Source organism: Anomalospiza imberbis, chromosome 2, assembly GCF_031753505.1.
Source record: "Anomalospiza imberbis isolate Cuckoo-Finch-1a 21T00152 chromosome 2, ASM3175350v1, whole genome shotgun sequence".
NCBI lineage: Eukaryota > Metazoa > Chordata > Aves > Passeriformes > Viduidae > Anomalospiza > Anomalospiza imberbis.
The window spans coordinates 65,428,587-65,445,302 of NC_089682.1; the positions used below are offsets into that span (position 1 = coordinate 65,428,587).

General features: G+C 36.9%; 1 long non-coding RNA gene across 1 annotated transcript; it reads right to left on the minus strand.

The window, feature by feature from the left end:
• Window positions 1-1,409: 1,409 nt before the first annotated feature.
• LOC137466633 (uncharacterized) lies at window positions 1,410-3,758 on the minus strand. Its single transcript, XR_010995249.1, has 3 exons — window positions 3,630-3,758; window positions 2,359-2,484; window positions 1,410-1,681 (listed from the first exon to the last, which is right to left on the minus strand). It is a non-coding gene; the product is annotated as an uncharacterized lncRNA (long non-coding RNA).
• Window positions 3,759-16,716: the final 12,958 nt, after the last annotated feature.

Genomic DNA, 16,716 nt, shown 5'->3' on the forward strand with positions numbered 1-16,716 from the left:
AGGCACTGCAACACATGCTTTTGGAGACCTTGAATCTACGTGCCCCAGCTCCTTCTCTATATGATGAACATGACATTAATATATTACTTTTCTAAGCTATGTTTAAAAAACATAAAATGAAGCCTGTTTCCACCTCTTGTATTCAATCAATATCAGTAGAGCTGCCTAAAACTTGGGTGTGCTGGCTTTGCAAAAATTGATTTTTTCTCTCATGTGATTTAATTTTTTTTTTTTATGAGAAAAAGGTAAAGTAATAGGAGAATGGGAGCCCCATTTTTGGTAGCATACTTTGTTCTAGAATTTTAGAAGAAAAACTTAAACAACATGAGAAAATAATAGGAAGGATTTATTCTTTTTTCTGACTCAGTTTCATTATGAAAATCTATCTTTATCAGCAGTACTCAAACTTATAAAGATATTTTTTGCTTTATGAGCAGGGTCTGTTTGTAGAAAGAACCAAAGTATATGTTATAAGATGTGACACAATATGCAATATGACATTTAGCAGCACACATTAGTTAATTTAACTTCATGGCTAATTTTCCATAGAATTATGCTGATCTGTGGTTACAGTTTTTCAGATAGATACAATTTGCTCTTAAGAACAAGTGCAATTTGTTTTGAAGAAGAAGAAGATTGAGCTCTGAGTGCTTTCACTTCATGTTACAGTGAACAATGAGCAGATTTTCCCACAGGACTTGCAGTTGTGAGGTTGCAGCTATGTCAGAGAGCTCTGCTGGAATGCCCTGCAAGTTAACACCTGGCAGCCTCCCTCCCCAGCACCTGGCTGGCATCACACTAACCTCAGACACAGTTCAGCCACACCAGCACAAACTGTACCACCATCAGATGGGTCCCCATCCCTTTGCTCCTGCAGTATGCTTGCCCACATGAACTCAACCTCAACAGAGACCACCATGGTCCCTCCCCGGCATGCAGCATTATAACAGCAAAGGCCGGCCTCTGAAATAAAACATGTTCTTACTTTTCACAAAATTCCCAGAGATGCCTAACTGCTTTATTGTTTTGGGGCTTTTTTAAATCAGAAAAGGAAATTTAAAAATATTTTTTTTAATTTGTTGCTAAATTTTCAGCATTGATATGCATAAATGAAACTTTTGGCAGTTAAAAATGAATAGAAATCTTTAGTTGTTGTGCACTGACTCCAAATAGCAGCTCAGCCCTTCCTTGTTCACTCCACTCCAAACCAGTACTGAGGAGGAGAACAGGAAAAAACAGAAGTGGACAAACTCATGAGTCAAGACAAAGACAGCTCAATAAACAACAAAAAGGCAAATCAAAAGCCCCAGAAACCTGTGCAGTCTGGAGCAATGGACCCAGTATGCTGAATTTTGCAAGTCAACCACTGTGCAGGGCATAGTGACTTTTTAAATTAAACGTCTCTTCTTTAGACAAAAGTCTACTAGTTTTTGGAATAGCATAATTCATCAAAATGCACTACTTTAAAAATTCATTTAATCTCATCAGAAACTGAGATGATACAATTTCTGAAGGATTAAACTTCCAAAGTGTTGCCAAAGAGTGATACCAGTCTCCTTTCAACATCAGAAGTCTTTGATTCACTACCAACTAGCTGTAAGAATCTCTACAAGTACAAAGCTGATACACATCTCTGGATGACAGAAATTCACTCTTGTGATGCAAAGTCTCTTTCTCCACTCTACAAATGATATATGAGTTACAGGGCTGAAGAAGACTTCACCAGGACAGCTGTGCACGGAAAATGAAGGGTGCAGTAACAAGTCCTTGAGATCATAAGTACTTAGTGCAAGTTATTGAGAAAGTCTCTTCTAATTTCTCTTGATCCTCAGGACCTCAGGGATCAAAGATCAGTAGATAAATAAAATACAGTCCCAGTGAAACAAATTTAAAGATTTCCAAGCATTTGTCATTCAAAAATGCCATTTCATCAACATCAATGTTTCTAAAGTGGAATGTCAACTTTGACAAAATTAGGTCTGAAAAGACAGCTGAGGCAATAGAACATTTGGGCAATTTTGGAACACAATGTTTATATCTTTTCAGGTATCATTTTGAACTCTTCTGTATTTGAAATCACATTTCATTATCTAACATGAACCACATTATCCCCAAACTAGCACAGACTTCTTTATGAGATGACATTCTGATGCTGACAATGATTCAACCCCATGTCCTTAACTCCCACCCTCCCAATCAATAACTTGACAATTTTTGTTCTTTGTCATTACATATTATTCTAAATACATGAAGACTCATTGTGGAAAAGAAATTCTGAACTTCAACAAGCTTAAAACACTGTTGTCTTAAGGACAAGGCTTTCACAGACATTTGGATACATTGCCCTGTAGACATTACCTTGTCTCACTCTGTGTTCCAGACATATCTGGGGAAGATGGTTCTGCAGCAGTGAAGTATTTGGTCTCTTACAATTTTGCCCTTTGCACTTCAATCAGAATCGTGTTTTTTTATGGAAGACTTCACCTGTCAAATGTTTACAAAAACCAAGAAAGAGAAAAGTGAAGCCATATACACATTTTCACTCAAAAAGTTAAAACCTTAATATAAACCAAGAAAAAAAGAGACAGACATTAGGTATCTTTCCCCTGAATTTTCAGTTTGTTTGTTTTTCAAGGAAGAAGAAGCAAAATCCCAGGGTAGAACTCTGATCACTAAGCTACAGAACAGAGTTTTTATTTAAAGGAGATAAATACTGCTTTTCTGAGACATTAGAGAAACTCTCCTACGCTTCCCACTTAAGCAACATTTTAGAGAAAAAGATTGCTTTTGTTTTTTCCCAGTGGTTTTGGGGTAATAAAAGTTTTGTTTTATTTTTTTCTCAGAATTGCAGTATTTGTCTAACCTGCAGGTTCTTTGTTTCATGCTGAGATGGAAAAACCTCATTTTCCTGTGAGAGTATAAAAATCTGCTGATATTATTTGTCTCTCAAGCAGAATGAGAGCATAGACATCTCACAGGCATACTCTCTTGGAATTTCCTACCTAACTTCATCTAGGGCCTTGGCTACAGATTCACACAAAATAGTTTGGATTTTTTTTAAATCTTGTTTTTCAAATATAAACCTCTGAGGTTGGTTTTGATTTGGTTGTTTGGGGTTTTTTTAGTTGATGTTGGGTTGTTGTTCGGTTGGTTGGTTTGTTTTGATTTGTTATTATTTGGAAGCCTTTACAGTTTTGCAGCCATAAGACTTCCTGGTCTTCCCACAACCAGCAGCACTTTCAGGACACACCACCCAGGTGTTTCCATTCGTTCATCCCAAGCAGTGCTAACTTCCCACTGCAGCTGTGGAGGTGACCCATACAGCTGCATTAGCAGAGTTAGGCTGTCTTTTGCAAAAGCCTTTGAAAACTACTTAAATATAATAAATGAAGTGAAGAAATATTAGTCAATAAAACTCAGGTGTGACTCTGAGACCCTCTGAGGAGCAAAATTAGTGAATCAGCAGGATTTGCACTAATTTATAACAAGCAAAAGGGCATACAAAAACAATGGTCTGATAATTAGCTGTGGATTCCCTGCAACGTGCAGCAGGAGTAGCCAATGTTTCAAAATAATTAATGTGAAATGTGGGAAAAAGTGCCTAATACACAGCTAAACATATTTTTCACCTTTTTCTGTTGCAGTTTGCCCTTGTGAGTACACCATGACTGGCTCTTCTTTCACACTCTGTACAAAATGTTCCTACCATCCCCAGTGGTATTGGCCCCTTGAAAACACACAAACACGTGGCTTTGTTGGTGTCTCAGATGACCAAGCACAGGCAGAGCCTTCTCCCACCAGTGAAACCAAAACCTCAGGAATGGAAGCACCCAGAGTTCTCTGGACTTGTTAATGGGTGGTGGGGTTTCCTCTGCTGTACAAACACAATAAAACCCAGTCATTCACCAGGGTCCTTACCATCTAAACATAAAAAAGCAGAGTCGGCTTTTCTGGAGAAGGGAACGGTTCTATTAGGTGTTGGTGTATAGTAACGTTGTGCATTTTAATTCACTGGTAATTTGATATGCATTGGTCTACCCTAATGGGGCAGCAATCTGGATTTGGGCCTGAGGCTACTGATGCAACAGTGTTAATAAAGAGCAAATCACTACACTAATTATGATTAATACTTTCTTTCAATGCCGCTTTCTACTTCATCATTTTTAGCAAAGTGTTATTTTTTAATTTAAACAAAGCACATTGCCAACAAGCTAAATGTGTCAAATTGAACAGTTTAGTCTTCTAGTATATATAACCTCAAGTGTATTTTTGCATCTGTTATATATTCAGTGGGTGAGGGAATGCTGTGCTTTTTACAAACAGCTTTCCATAAATTTGAGCAGGCAAGCAGTTAAGCTGACACACAACTATAGTGTCACAGCACTGGAAGGAGTTTCTGGTAGTGTTATCAATAGGTGGAGAAAAACTCTTCAACAGGGCTGCCTGGGATTATCTATTTAAATCCTTGAAAGAATGGGATTTGATGACACTTTATCAATGGGATTAAGACTCTCTTTTTCTTAGTCCCCCCCTCCTTGGGTGATTTCCCATAATAAGTACATTTCAAAGCCATGCCCATAGCAGACAGGCCACCTCCTCACCTGATGTTCTTTCAAGAACAGCTCTAGTGTCACTGACGTCAGAGCCTGGAGCTTGTTACACTGCGACACACTACAGAGCTGATGCTCTGCATCTGCTCCTCAAGCCTAAAAGGCAGTACTCTGGTCCACTAAAGTAAAGAAAAGGCTGGATGACTGTTTAGATTCAAAAGAAATTGTGACTAATGAAAGATATGAAGATAAATTAGCTAAATCTAAGTGGTACTACCATACCTGGATTTGGAATAAGTGCCGAAGTCAAAATAATTCCCAAACTTTCCAAGCAATTTAAATAAATGAGGCCCATCATTTTTCTGCACAACCACACTACCGCTATCAGAAAACACAATGTCAGAAGGGTATTACCCAAACCTAAAACCAGTGAAAATATTACTCAGTGAAACATTATAAGTTTTAATATGAAATAGAAAAAATATTTTGCTGAAAATACACTGTAACAAAAAAAAAATAAACCAACCAAAAAAAAACCCTCTAAAAAATGCAAAACTGTGGCCAAATCCAAGTTCTTTACCATGTGTACACATAGGACTGTCATATGTATATAGACCTATGTATAGACCTATATATATGTATCTTTATATGGCCCCATGAAAAGAAAATCCTAATACCACTATTTCAAAACAAACAATATGTATTCTCATTCATGTCTTCATTCATTGCTTGGGACAACAATGTGATAAAAAACTAAGTTCATTGTTAAAACATTTTTTTTTTCTTGAATGAAATAACTGTAGAGAAGCACACATCTAAAGCATACATACTATTTAATTCCTGTATATGATCAAGTTCAAAAAGTCCTTACTGATTCACTCAAGGTCTCCCATAATCTAAGAGCTGAAGATGAGAACTAATTTCCATTGGGAAGTTTGCAAGGACCCCCTCTGCAATCTGGACAATTCTCTTAGTAATGAATCCTACTAAATTTTTATGCAGTTATACTTTTATGAGTTCTGTTGACTGCTTGTGGTCTAGAGATCTGCTTTTCCCATCATAACCAAAGGAAGTCTGCTCAAAATATTCAATGGACTTCAGACAGTGATACTATTTAAAGGATTTTTTTTGTCTGCTACCTATCCAAAGACAGGTAGTGTCATTTGAAATGCTATCCAATATCTCCCTGGCCCTCAGAGGTCATTCCATAAAGGCACAAGACTTTTCTAGGTCCTGAGTCACATTTGCAGATGTCCTAGATGTACTAGAGTGTTCCAGATGAAAAAAGAAAAGAGATACCTAAAGTGAGGGAAATGCCGGGGGGGGGGGGGGGGGGTAGCGATAGATTGCCCACATCTAATGCAAAGTGTACTAATGCACTCACTACATTTAGGACTTTAATCCCACCTGTATCCTGCTTCCTTGTGTCAATTCAATGCAGCTGTAATTAAAAAAGAGTATTCTCACATGAGCCATTCTCTATGCCTCCCATTTCAGTAATTATATTTATTTCTTTATCTCAATATGCTAATTTACTTTACTGTAAATAAAAATGGATTTCCCTAAGTCCCTTACAGTCCTTTTCCATAACAAGTTTTTGATTTTGTTTCCAAATTGCGATTGTTTATTGTGAAAGATCATAGCATTTGCAACTAGATTAAGATGAGCATTTGCAGTAATCATGCTAGTTTGCCACTTTGATACTATTGAAAAATCAAGTTTCCTTCAGGCCACCTGGCTTTAGGTGCTTGTGAAATAAATTTTTTCATAGGCCAATTTCAAAGTGAGGACTAAGTGTCCTTTGTCAGCGGAGCTTCTGGATTTATACGAAAAAAATCTACTTTTCCTCTTTTGAGACAAATTATGTTTATAGGATGAGAGGCTAATACAGGAACAAATTCATAGCACAGAGTGACTACACACAGGGAATGCCTAAAGGCTCTAAAGCTAGAAACAAGACCACTTCTTTTCCCTTTTTTTAAAGGACAGCTTTCTGAGTTCTTGAGACAGATATTTCCTGCAGCTTTCGGAACACCTACAGGAATATATCTAAAGGTTTAGTTTTGCCAGCATGTGAAAATCTACAATAATGCCCCTGAGATAATGGACATTTGAAAAGAAAGAGCAAATCTGTGGAAAGGGAAGTTACCTGAATTTGGTTATTGACACATACAGATTCTCATGTGACCCTGGTGATTTTTTTTGAACACCACAAATACACGTATTCTGCCAAAAAATTAGGAAACAGTTAATTTAAAAGAATTTATAGTATCTCAGTAATATGTATTACCCTACTATTGTTCTAATATCACAGTGTTATTATATTATTTTGTATTTTTATAATTTTGCATTGATGCATAGACCAAATGTATCCCCATTGAACAACGAACCAAAAATATTTGCATCCAATAAGGAGATTTCTTCAACATGAAATTAAAAAATTACCAATACATGAAAACACTTGAATATAAAATATAGTCCTTTGGGATTTTTTTATTTTGTCTGTACCATAAGGACAAACAATTTTAATAAAGAGCATGTGTATTGGTATACATGGAAGACCAGAGAGGCATAAGAAATCACATGTCAAAGAGAAAAATCACTGCTTAATTTACTTGTCCATAAAGGTAATGCTAGAATGCCAGGAAGTACAAGGAACACAGTGCAGTATTGCTCAATTTGCCTCTTGCAATTCAATCTGAGTACAATCAATCTTGATCTGTAAAAAGAAAAGATCCATAGAGAACTGACCTAATTGGTATCTCAATATCTCATTTCAACTTTTTTTTTTCAGTTGCTGGTTTCTTGAATTGAACTTTGTTAATCTCAAGTGCTTGCTATCTAAGAAAATAAAACTTACAAGATAATGAAGTAATTTTTCTCAAAACATAAAGCTTAAAAATATTAAATTTTGGCTTTCTTACTTTTTGTTTTTCTTCCTCTCACTGACTAGATCCATATTTTGCAGATGTCCACACTGTCTGGGAGGTTTTGGAAACAAAAAAGTTGACAGATTACTTGTTTACCATTTTTAAGAAAGATGAGGTTTTTCAATAATCACCTGATTCTGACAGCTGTAGAGATAATAATTATTTTATATCCTAAATGACTCCTCACAATAAAATCACGAAAAAAAGGCAGCAGTAAATGCAATTTTCAGAGCTTTTAACAGCAGTACTCGTGCATGGCTAGAGGATACCTGGCGGGGTAGATATTCTGAATTTAATCTGGCTTCACAAATAACAGGACCAGCTGATTTGATCACTGCTTAACTTGATCTTCTGTTTAATTTGATTAGAGCATTAGAGGCCAATATGTTTTCAGCTTAAAATAATTCAAGAAGTGTTTGTTTTTTGCAGTACAGTAGGACAAGGTTATAAGAATTAAAGAAAACACATTTGCAGGAAGTTAGAAATTTAGTAAGTAGGCTATTTTGGGAATCTATATTAAACTCCATCACAGTGAAAGGGCAGTTGGAAATCTGAGACATCTCTAATGTGTACAAGGCTACACAGTTCCCATCAAAGAAATCTGAGTGATTTTACTGTGCAGATGGTAAATTTATCAGGCGCATCAACTTTGTGACTGCAAGAAGGAAAAGCAGAATGGAAAGCAAATATTCCCCTGAGAAAGATAGAGAGCAAGATCCAGACTATAAGCACTCTGCATTCACGTCAATAGTCAGTATTGCAGACTACACTAAGAATAGAGAGTGTCTCAAGTTTCAGTTGTTTTGCCTATTTTCAACTGCCCTGTGGGCACTCATCTTCACCTTTGTGTATTGGGAAGTCCTCTGCATCTGCTCTCCTGGACAAAGCAACATTTCAGTCCTCACAGCCATGGAAGCCACCTACCCCACATCCCTGCTCAAAGAAGGGTCATCTAGGGCGTCCTTTGCTGAAAATGCTCAACACTATGTTATGGCCACTGTGGTGTAAACAGGACGTCCTGGTCCTCATCTCCAAGCTGCCTGCAGTCAGCCCCCAGTCTGTACTTAACTTGGTGCTATGACTCCACAGGGGGAGGAGGTGGGATTTCCCTATGTTGAACTCCATTAAGTTTGTTTGGTTCCATTTCTCCAGTCTGTGTCGAGGATGATCTGGATGGTAGCTCTTCCATCTCATGCAGCAACTACTTTCCCCGGTTTTATGTCATCAGTGAACTAATTTGAGGGTATGCTCTGACTGATCACCCATCATTCATGAAGATGTTCAAGAGCATTTCTCCCAGTATCATCCCCTAGCATATACTGTTAAAGACTTGCATCCAGCTGTGCCACTAATGCCAACCTCTTGAGCCCAGTTTTTCAGACACTTTTCTAATCCATCTCACTATCCTTATAGTCTGCATGCTTATCAGATTGTCTAGGAAAATATCATGGACGGAAGAGTGGAAAGCTTGTCTTAAACCAAGATGAACAGGAACGACTGGTCTTACTTCATTCATGTTGCCAGTCACATCATGGAAGGTTATTGCATTGGTCAGGCATTATCCTTGCTTTCAAAATCCAGCCTGACTATTCCTATTCTTTTTGCTCTGCTTAATATGCTTAGAAAAGCATTTCAGGAAAATTTACTTTGTCACCTTTCCAAACATGAATATGAAGCTGAGCAGTCTGTAGTTTCTTTGATCCTAATTTCTCCTTACCCTCCTGAAAGATAGGTGTGGCATTTGCTTTCTGCCTTTGCTCAGGAGTACCATTGTCCACCAAATCCCTGTGACCTTCTAAAGATAATGAGCAGTATCCTTACAACTGCAGCCATCAGATTTCTCAGCATTTGTGCGCAATACATACATAAATTTAAGGCAAGAATCTTAGTCTTTTTTGTCCAAGTCTGGTAAAATTATGAGGAACAGAATATGGGCTTTAAGCTGAAGGAATGGAAAGTCTTACATCACTGGTAAAGATGCTATCACCAAAAGTTATAGTGTATGGATTATTAGATATTAAAATCAAAATTTCTTTCCATAGAATCTAACTTCTGCCAAAATTGCAATAAAATACTACCACCCCCTCCTAACAAATTAATTTTATGAAAAATTATTACTCTAGTAACTTAGGTCCCTTCTCTGAGTAATGCTGGGGAAATTTTCAGGGGTGCCATGTGGTTTGACCAGAGCAGGTTTAGCTATTCATCTTTATCTATCTCTTGCAAATGCTTGGGAATTTATTACTGCCCAGAACAGTGAAGCCCATAAGCATCTAAAGGAGTTGTTCTACTGTCAGTGTTACCAAAGAGGGTGGCCAAATCAGATCTTAGTGGGATTGCAAAGGAAAGGAAACAATTCTGGGAGGAAGTGGGTCTGTTGAATGATAGAAATCATAATGTTAATATGTTCAGATACTATGCTACAGGAGTAGGTAATTTTGTCTATATACTTTACAGAGTTACCACTTTCAGAGCTGATAAGTAATTTAAATGCTTGACGATTCCAAGTATTTTGTTATTTAAAAAAGGGACAGAAATTCTTGATGTGCTCATCTTTATGAATATTATTGAAATCTTATTGCATTCTTAAAATTCTACTTCACATTTACAAAACTGAGAAAAAAATCCATTTATCCATTAATCCATTTATTATTATTAATAAAGCTTTTGAAGGGGCTTTCCTACATGCATACTGTGACTGCAATTTCATGTACATTATAAAACAATGTAACAATGTTCTGGATAAACATGTCATGTATGACTTGCAGGAAAAAGCTTTCAAAGCTGGTCTTAGAAAAAACTAAAATAAGACAGATTTCTGGGCAAAATACATGGAATTGGAGCAAAAAAGCAATAACTAAGAGAAGTATTGTGCGGTTGAGTGAAGAAAAGATGTGTGGCATGAAAATGTTTTCCCTTGTGTTTTGCACAGGGCACATCCATAGGATTATTTTGCCACTCTGTCAATAGCCTAATGCATGAATCTGTGTTTGAGGATCCAGAAAAAAATCAATCTCTGACACCTTCAAGAAACCCATCAAATTATGTGTATAGAAAAGCACTTTGAAGTCTACAGGTGATAAATACTAATTACTTTTAGTTGTCTTGTAAGTAGTGATGTTGTCGTAAAGAGAGAATAGTGTGCTTAGATCCTCATATGTCATCTTTTACTTGCCTGTCCATTTCCAACAGCTTTTTCAAATGATAGCGAAAATGAATCAAGTGTTCTGTATCTAGTCAGTTAAAAAAAGCCTAGTTTCCTTATGTAATATTATTTAACACACTTTATTTTTTTTCAGTTGTATGAAAATTTATTACTTCTTGATCGCTCTTTACACAGGAATGCTATCACTCTCTCTCAGTGTTTGTCCAGAGGATTGAGTAGCTTTATAATCTCTGTTTAAACCCTGCCTTTGTGATGCCTTGACAAATTACTTGAAATATTTCTCCACTATATTTTCACTTTTACATATGTGGGACCTGTTGCCTACTGCCTTATTGAAATCTGGGGACCAAAAGGCTGAATGGGAGACACTCCGTTGTAAAAATAAGATCTTTGTTCAGAAATAAGCATCTTTGTCCTCTAGACCAAAATATGGCAGGGCAGGGTAGACTCTTACTTTGGGGATAGCACCACCCATCCTCACCAGAACTTGAAAACTTTCCTAAAATCTTTTCTGAAGAAAAATTACTCTACCCCAGCCAAATCTAGTACATTGATAATATTTTCCTTGTGCACTAAGTTCACCAACAGATTCCCTAGCTCTCAGGCTGTCCTCAGAGCATGCAGGAGCAGCGACTATGAGCTTGAATAGAAAGTACACAGGAGAATTGTGCCTACATAGTGGTGCTCAGCTGGAGAATTTTGATTTCTATTGGAGTTCTAGGATGACTGTGGAGGTCTTCAGGCCCATTAGATAGCTGTTAAGCAAGCTGGCTCTTCCTGCAGGTATTATTCCCTCTCAGTGAATAGGCTAAAGACACTGACCTGCCTTGGGCAATTTCTTTTCTGTTGTACATAAGATGCTGAGTGGCTGTGCTGTGACTGTACTGAGAGAGGGGATTTATAATCATCAGTGTGGTGCCATGCAAACAAAGCAATATTGCTTTCAGGCCTGAAGGAGTCTGCATGTAGCTTCTCTGCATGCAACATGAGTTGGCTGTGCCCAACTGTTCCTACATCTTTTATATGGAAGTGGAAGGCTCTGGTTCAGGAAAAGATATTTAATTCTCTGCAGATCAGCATCTGCTGCCACAATAAGAACCTTTGAGCATCCACTGTCAGCCTCATGTAATACACCACTAATCATACATTCCAGAAAGTGTGAATACTGGTTCATACAAAGCCCCTGCAATCTGCAGGCTACAAGCATGTGTGTGTTATGAGCGAATTTCATACTCTGTTCATTAAGAAAGTCATCACCATGGTAACATCATATACATCACAAGTTACTACCACAATCGCTAAAATTTTCAAGCGCATAGCAACAAGAACATAATTCTGGCGCATCTCCATTTAGTAGTGCTTGAAAACTGTACATAAGGTTTACTAAGCACCTTATAAGTATTAGGGAGAAAAAATATGTCTTTTACACCCAACTGGCATAAAGAAAAATCATGTTATTAATTTGTAGACTTAATAATCTTGAGTCAAATTGTGCCAAAGATAAACTTGCTCTTATGTTTTTCATCTTGCCTTTATATTTCTCCTTCATCTTGTTGTGTTAGCTATTCTTTGAAAAATCATTTATAATAGGAATATCCTGGAGAGGAAACACTGTATGCAACTTACACTAAGTAATAATCTACATGTGGGAAAGCTGTAGACAATAATGTGGTCTTCCAAAGGACATGGACCTGCTTGTTCTAAAACTATTGCTTAAACCTCTGCAGAAAGCTCAATTTCCAGATGCAATTTCTCCAGTGACATCATTCACATCACAGTAACTTTATCTAGTTTTATCACAGGGAGGATTAGCCAAAGACAGATGCTGTTAGAGCTGTAGTAAATGAGAGGAAAGAGTTCAACCACAAAAAAATGACTCAAAGTCATAACCAGGGAATTTTTCCTAGAAGATAGATGAGAGCAGAAAGTTAAAATAAAAAGAGGAGTGAATAGTTTATGCATCAGCTTTCTTCTGTGTGGCTTTAGCCACCAAGACATGGCAAACTCTGTGGGCTTTCATACTAATGGAACTGATTTGCTCCTTGTAAATTAAGGAGAATGACCATTTCTGACTTTCCCTGTGCTTTGCCTGACAAAATGGAAGATCTGGTTAACAATTTCATAGGCACATCCACACATGCATAAACTTTCCTCTCCTCACTGACTGAACATGATAATGCTCTATTTTAGATTTTATCTTAGTACTTTAGCCCACTAAAGTTGAGAAGTTATTTTGATGTCATAATTGTACTTTTTTTCGCCTTCAAATTATCCCTTGCTTTATTTCAGAACTTCAAACTTGAAGATCATTAAAAACTTCAGAAACACAAGGGAACAATGCTACTACAAAAATGTTTGAATAACTAGTCATAGGGATATTTAAAGGCAGTGGAAAATGTCAAGACTGTAAATTTAATTTTGACTCTAGTAGGAGGTTCAGAAAATGTTAAGGCATAACTTGAAAAAGAGGGCAAGTTCCTGACAACCACAGCTATCATGCCAAGTCAAAATGAAGCTTCCATTGTGTGAACATGCTCAATTTGACAGGATATTATGTTATTTTTCTTTAAAATGATACATCACCAATATTTTCCACTGTCAATTAAATGAGAAAATATATATATATAAAGAATTCACTGTAGGCTGCAATCATACCTTCTAAAGTTTTAATTTTACTCATGGCTTAAATATAGGTTTTTTGGTTTTTGGGTTTTTTTTGTGTTTTTTTTTTTTTTTGTTTGTTTGTTTGTTTGGGTTTTTTTTTTTTTTTTTTTTTTTTTTTTTGTGGTGGGGGAGGTTAAAGGGATGTTTCTGTGAGATGCTACCAGAAACTTCCCCCATGTCTGGTAAAATCAATTTCAGCTGTCTTCGGGACAGTTCTGCCACTGTCCAAGGCTCAACATATTGACAACAGTGGTACATCCTCTGGGATAACATATTTAAGAAGAAGAGGAAAAAACTGGAAGAACAAATGCATCTGGAGAGAAGAGTGAGAGTGAGTGACACCAGGTGCCTACCGAAGGCAGTCTGTCACTATCCTCCTCAGCTGGACAGGGGAAAGAAAATATAACAGGCTTGTGGGTTGAGTTAAGGACAAGAAAATATCTCTCACCAATTATTATCATGGGCAAAAAAGACCCTCAAACTGAGGAAATGAATTCAATTCATTAACAGTCAGGTAGGTAATATATCTGTATAAACAATATGATGGTTATCATTTGATCCAAACCTCTTTCACTTGAGGTACCCAGTTGTGCTTCTTTTTTCTCTTCAAATAATTGAAGACATGCAGATTCTCCCTCCTTTAGGATGGCTGCAGAGGTTGCCATCTTTTTGCCAAATAATTCTGGAGGGTCTATTGCATATACACTGAAGGAAGGTAAAAAATGCAAGTCTTCAACCATAGGCTAAATAAGAGTTTAATCCTTCAGGATATTGTATCATAAAATATTTTTTTTTTATTTCCCCTCAGAAAAGCTTCCATGCATCATTCAGTACCCTGAACACCTTACACAGACCTCTGGATCCTGCTGCTGCAGAACCTATTTGTAGGTTTAATGGTGTGTGCAACCATGCAAACAGTCTGCATGGCAGTGGGTGTGCTTAGAGGAGTCCCACTTGGCCACAGTACCAGAATGTGCCATCCTACCCTAGGTGGCACAGCGCTGTTAAGTGCTATGGGCAAGAATCACTGAAATATCAGCAGAGCACAAGAGACAGCACTTGTGACTTTAAATAAGAGCAGTGACCAGATCTGATTTTCCTTGGGGACTGATACCTACTACCAGAGGAATTCTTGAAGCATTCAGACCCTTCCTAGCAGTACATGTGAAGAAACACTTCTTCAACAATTTGCTGGGAGGCGAGAGGTGAGGATGTGACTTGTCTTCAGTTGCTCCTCTTCAGTGCTGCAAGGGGATTTTTTCCCCATTTCTAAACAGGGAGTGGCAGGGTTTTGGAGCAGCAACAGACTGAGCCTGGGTTGTAAGAGCTGTAGCTTCTTAGCATGAAGATCAAGGGGTATGGTGATATACAGAAAATACCACAGGCAGTGAAAGACAACACCAGCACTTAGTAACATTGATATCAGCTATATAGAATTGCTGATCCAGGTGTATACATTTGGATCAGTATAGTACTCATTATTCAATCTGATATATGAGAAAGCAGAGGGGATCAAGTCTCATCTACTTTTAAGATCTTGATAAAAGTATCATTTTAAAGTTTTAAGGGGAAAAAAATTATTCTTTCATCCAAAGTAAGTTGCTGGCATGTAAGCATTATATACTGTCTGTAAGCTGCCATCTCAATTTGAATCACTTTTAAAGAAATCTATGTTCCAGACTTCACTAGGGGTGTATATAGCAGTTTACACCTGGAATTATCCTAAACATATTGGATAAATCTTAGACAAACTCCATCCAGTAGTAACCAAGAAGCATAAAGAAGCCATTTCGGTTTTTTTCATGTCTACATTCTGTTTATAAGTTCACTAGGACAGCTTTCAAGCTCTGGTGGCAAACTGAAATCTTTGATTCCCCTATGCTATTTAATTTGTATTGGTATTACAGAGGAGGCATTCAGCTCCTACCTGTGTGGTGGTAAAAGCCACCCTTTGTCTTGCTGAAAAAAACCCTTCTCTATAATGAAATGTATTGGCTTTATCTAGAATTGAAGTTCTGAGGTAGTAAATAAGCATTGCATTACTCACAGAAATCATTATAGTTAGGTAGTTGGCTCTTAAGACAGGTTTAGTGTGTACATTGGGGTAGTTATGCATTGTCATCCAGGTAATTAATAATACATCAGCTTAACTGCAAAGTTCTGTACATAAATGACTGGAATTGAAGTATAAATAAGTGTCATATAACTATAATCCATGTAAAATGGATTTGTAGGACTACAAAATAAAATTGTATTAAAAAAACAGTACAAGAAATGGGACTAAACGCCCTGCTATAACATGTGCTACTAATTACTTAATATATTATAATTACACATACTACAATAACTGTGTCATTACATAACCGTTAGAATTACAGTTTTATCAAGTGTAATTGCGTCTTGTCTTATCCTAACTCATGTTCTAGTATTTAACTTGAAATAACTTCCAAAAACGAAGACTAATTTGAATATTTATGGATTTAAAGCCTATTGAAGTAGATGGAAAAGTCTTTTATTTCAGTAAGTTTTAGAATGGGATAGATAGATAAAACTATAATGTGAGAAATAATAATAACATCCTCTGAAGAAAATGTGAGTTGCTTCTTTCATTCGTACCTAATACTCCCCTGTTAAAGTGATTTCAAGGAACAGAAGTTAAGGAAAGAGAGAGAAAGAGAGAAAAAAAAGAGAGAGGAGAGAGAAAGAGAAAGAGATAGAAAGGTCTGGGGCAAATATCCCTTTCTAAGACTAGTGAGAATTAGGAGCTAGTCCAGGCACAGATCTAGGTATCTTGTCCTCCCATCTCATTTTCTCCATTAGACTAAATCTATGGTTCTTCCACACTGAGAGTTCTTGTCTTTTTTTTTTTTTTTCCTTTTTTCTTGTTTTTATTTTTTGTTTGGGTTTGGTTTGTTGTTTTTTTTTTTTTTTTTTGTTGTTGAATTGTTCTTTCCACAGCTTGTCTAGGGGTTTTTTGCTTTAATGCCAGATACCTTCATGATATGTGAGCTGAATTCATTGGACTTAAGTTTTCTCACTCAGGCATATTTTATTCCTGTTTGTTTTACTATGTGTCTATTATAAATAACTACAAAGCTGAACAACATAAAAGAATTACACTGGGCTTGTTGAAGAAGGAAATTATTTGCTACAGCTCCCTACTTCATGTGGTATAAAGAAATATTACTAGGAGGATCTGAGAAGTGTCGTATCTTTTGTGCACCACTAAAACCAGTAAAGAAAGTCCTCATTTGCCTGTCCTTGATCCAAATGCAGTGTGTGATTATATAGACAGTTGTTTGGCATCCCACTGTTCATCACTCTGATGACAAAACACTTGAAATTTCCTCTGCTTCCAGAGGTTACTGTGATGCTCTTGGTGCACAAGCTGCTTACCTTAGGAACT